Raw genomic sequence first — 4908 nt, forward strand, 5'->3', positions numbered from 1 at the left:
TTTGCTTCTTGTTTTAGTTTTGCAGCACTTGTACTTGCAATGTGAAAGTTGTGTTTACATCTCCTTATGGCTAGTTAGGTTGTGTTTGGCATTAGTCATGTCAACAAAAACAACAGAGGAATTGCTAAAGCGCAAATGTATATAATGACCAGGCTCATGTGACTCCAAATTATCTTATATACTGTTGATATTAGCATAGTAGTGTTAGAGTCTGGCATGTAGAAAACGTAAGAATCTCTGTATTGCAGTTGCATAACATATGTAGAATAATTTCAGCCTCTATTCAAATTTCTGTTCTAACCAATGGAAAATAAAGTTGTATTCTATCTCTAGAGCACTGGGTACTAGTACTGGGTTAAAACCGAATTGTGCACTGACAGAGCAGGGCTTACCTCCTGTTGCAAGCACCGTCTTTGGAGACGCACTTCAAGGATAAATTAGACTTGAAGATTCTTGAAAATAGGGACCACAACACATCATACCATAATGTGGAGTCAATAATACTGCCTTAATATTAGAGGTTCGCTTGAGTGGCTCTGCTTCTCTTTCTTTCAATTTTTTTTATTTTCCATACAGACAAAACCAACAATTTAAAATAATAATAAAGCAATTTCCATGTCTTCAAGAATAAAACGAGATCAAATAGGCAAAAAAAAGTCACTGCATTCTACAGTACATATCTTTTTGAAAATTGTTTTTCCATGATAAGTACAGTGGCAAGAAAAAGTATGTGAACCCTCTGGAATTATCTGGATTTAAAATAAAATTTGATCTGATCTTCATCTAAGTCACAACAATAGACACACTCGGTGTGCTTAATTAAACTAGTAACACACAAATTATTGTATTTTTCTTGTCTATATTGAATACATCATTTAAACATTCAGTGTAGGTTGGAAAAAGTATGTGAACCCCTAGGCTAATGTCTTCTCCAAAAGCTAATTGGAGTCAGGAGTCAAACTAACCTGGAGTCAAATCAATGTGATGAGATTGGAGATGTTGGTTAGAGCTGCCCTGTCCTATAAAAAACACTCACAAAATTTGATTTAGCTATTCACAAGAAGCATTGCCTGATGTGAACCATGCCTTGAACAAATGAGATCTAGGAAGATTTGTTGACTTGCATAAAGCTGGAAAGGGTTACAAAAGTATCTCTAAAAGTCTTGATGTTCATCAGTCCACGGTAAGAGTGTCTATAAATGTTGAAAGTTCAGCACTGTTGCTACTCTCCCTAGGAGTGGCCGTCCTGCAAAGATGACGGCAAGATCACAGCGCAGAACGCTCTATGAGGTTAAGAAGAATCCTGGAGTGTCAGCTAAAGACTTACAGAAATCTCTGGAAGATTCTAACATCTCTTGTGACGAGTCTACAATACGTAAAACACTAAACAAGAATGGTGTTCATGGGAGGACACCATGGAAGAAGCCACTGCTGTCCAAAAAAAACATTGTTGCACATCTGAAGTATTCAAAAAGAGCTCCTGGATGTTCCACAGCGCTACTGGCAAAATATTCTGTGGAAGGAACACAACACTGTGGAGAAAAAAGGCACAGCACAGCACACCAACATCAAAACCTCATCCCAACTGTAAAGTATGGTGGAGGGAGCATCATGGTTTGGGGTTGCTTTGCTGCCTCAGGGCCTGGACAGCTTGCTATCATCGACGGACAAATGAATTCCCAAGTTTATTAAGACATTTTGTAGGAGAATGTAAGTCTGTCTGCCAATTGAAGCTCAACAGAAGTTACGTGATGCAACAGGACAACAACCCAAATGACAGAAGTAAATCAACAACAGAATGGCTTGAACAGAAGAAAATGTGCCTTCTGGAGTGGCCCAGTCAGTCCTGACCTCAACCCGATTTGAGATGCTTTGGCATGACCTCGAGCGGTTCACACCAAACATCCCAAGAATATTGCTGAACTGAAACAGTTTTGTAAAGAGGAATGGTCCAAAATTCCTCATGACTGTTGTGCAGGTCTGATCCGCAACTACAGAAAACGTTTGGTTGAAGTTATTGCTGCTTAAGGAGGGTCAACCTGTTATTAAATCCAAGGGTTCACATACTTTTTCCAACCTGCACTGTGAATGTTTACACAGTGTGTTCAATAAAAATATGAACAATTATAATTGTTTGTGTGTTATTAGTTTAAGCAGACTATTGTTGTGACTTTAGATGAAGATCAGAACAGATTTTATGACCAATTTATGCAGAAATCCAGGTAATTCTAAAGGGTTCACATACTTTTTCTTCCCACTGTACGTATATCCCCGTTCCACCCCTCTCTGTCTTCCCCTTCCCGCCCAAACGCATTATTTTAATTCATGAGTTCCAAATGGTACAAAGAGCAAAACCCAGATGCTTGGTGCGTTATGGGCTGGCAATCCCCTTCAACAGTATATTCGCACACATCTATAAACCGAAATACAGGGCTCCAGATATGCAAAAACGAATCAAGTTTACCAAGCTGGAGGAAATAAGTCTGTCTTTCCAGAAGAAACAACCACACCAGGTTTCTGAGGTACCAGGGATGTTTGGGTTTTGTGTCATTTAACCATGATTGAAGAATTGTTCATCTAGATTTTTGTATGACATTTCAGTGTAGGGTTAGCCGAGTATCGATCCAGAACGCATTGGAGAGGCTGTAACTCAACTGGAGAGCCCCGAATATTTTAGATGTTCCCTTCCACGCCTTTTCCAGAAATCAGTTTGTAAAGAGCTGTCGTTGTCACCACCAATTTCTCCCAGCTGTCCTTGGACGGGTGCTGTTTATGTTCCTGTTCTTAAAACCTCTACGGGCTAGGGGGCAGTATTGAGAATTTTGGAAAAAATACGTGCCCATTTTTAACTGCCTCCTACACCAACTCAGAAGCTAGAATATGCATATTATTGTTCAGGTTTGGATAGAAAACACCCTAAAGTTTCTAAAACTGTTTGAATGGTGTCTGTGAGTATAACAGAACTCCTATGGCAGGCAAAAACCTGAGAAGGTTTCATGCAGGAAGTACCCTGTCTGACAAGGTGTTGTTGTTTTTGCTTCTGTTTATTGAAGAGTCAGGATCTTAGCTGTAACGTGACAATTCCTAGGGCTCCAATAGGCTCTCAGAACCTGGGAAAAACCTGAACGATGACGAGGCAGCCTCAGGCTGAAACACAGAATCCCCTTTTCCAAGTGGCCCATCAGAGGACAATGGAATTAGGCGCGTGCCCGATTCGACCCCGTGCAGTATTTTCCTTCGGCTGTTTAGCTAATTGCAGATTCCCGGTCGGAACATTATCGCTTTTCTACGAGAGAAATTGCATAAAAATTGATTTTAAACAGCGGTTGACATGCTTCGAAGTACGGTAATGGAATATTTAGAATTTTTTTGTCACGTTCTGCGCCATGCGCACGACCGTGATTTACCATTCTGATAGTGTCTAGAACGCACGAACAAAACGTCGCTGATGGACCATAACGATGGATTATTTGGGACCAAACCTACATTTGTTATTGAAGTAGAAGTCCTGGGAGTGCATTCTGACGAAGAACAGGAAAGGTAAGACCATTTTTCTTATAGGAAATGTGATTTTGGTGAAGGCTAAACTGGGTGGGTGTCTAAATAGCTAGCCCGTGATGGCTGGGCTATGTACTTAGAATATTGCAAAATGTGCTTCATCCGAAAAGCTATTTTAAAATCGGACATATCGAGTGCATAGAGGAGTAATGTATCTATAATTCTTAAAATAATTGTTATGCTTTTTGTGAACGTTTATCGTGAGTAATTTAGTAAATTGTTAGTAAATTCCCCGGAAGTTTGCGGGGGGTTTGCTTTTTCTGAACGTCACATGCTAATGTAAAAAGCTGGTTTTTGATATAAATATGAACTTGATTGAACAGACATGCATGTATTGTATAACATAATGTCCTAGGTGTGTTATCTGATGAAGATCATAAAAGGTTAGTGCTGCATTTAGGTGTGGTTTGGGTTTTTGTGACATTATATGCTAGCTTGAAAAATGGGTGTCTGATTATTTCTGGCTGGGTACTCTGCTGACATAATCTAATGTTTTGCTTTCGTTGTAAAGCCTTTTTGAAATCTGACAGTGTGGTTAGATTAACGAGAGTCTTGTCTTTAAATAGCTGTAAAATAGTCATATGTTTGAGAAATTGAAGTAATAGCATTTCAAACGTTTTAAAAATCGCGCCACAGGATTCAACTGGCTGTTACGTAGGTGGGACGAATTCGTCCCGCCGGTCCCATAGAGGTTTTAATGAGAAAGTTATATTTCCTGATTTCTTTGTGTATGTATTTTTTTCCCCCACTACAATATGATATCGGGCCATGCAAATAAGCTTTGGTGTTTTCCCCATAACATAGAAGGATTAGTGTTGTCATTCTCTTTAACAAAAAGTATGCTCTCACCGAAGTCTGGCTCAGACAGGATAGCGTGATTACAACACCAGTTTGCTCTTTAGGGAGTTGGGTTCTTAGAGAACAACTCTATAGAAATGAATGCATTATCAGAAATATGGATTGAAATAATTGTACAGCTCCTGACCAGACCAACAAGGTTACTTGGAATGAGAAGTCTAACCTTAAATATGAACAATGAAGGTTAGAGAAGAATGTATAGTCTTTGGTTGAGGGATGTGTTAAATGCCAAATATCAACCAGCCCCATTTCATTGGTCATTTTGCCCAAAGCTTGAGAGCTTTTACCTAATGATTTATCTCTTATCAAGATCCTTATCAAGAACACAGTTCCCATCTCCTCCAATGATTGTTATTGATTAATTGAAAGATGAGACCAATGCTGAAAGGCTACCAAAAAATAGTGGGGGAAATTTGGGAGGAGCATACACATTAAGAAGGGGAATTTTCTCCCCATATAGATATCCATTTATGAAAACATAGCAACCCTCCG

This window comes from Salmo trutta, chromosome 20 (genome assembly GCF_901001165.1).
Source record: "Salmo trutta chromosome 20, fSalTru1.1, whole genome shotgun sequence".
NCBI lineage: Eukaryota > Metazoa > Chordata > Actinopteri > Salmoniformes > Salmonidae > Salmo > Salmo trutta.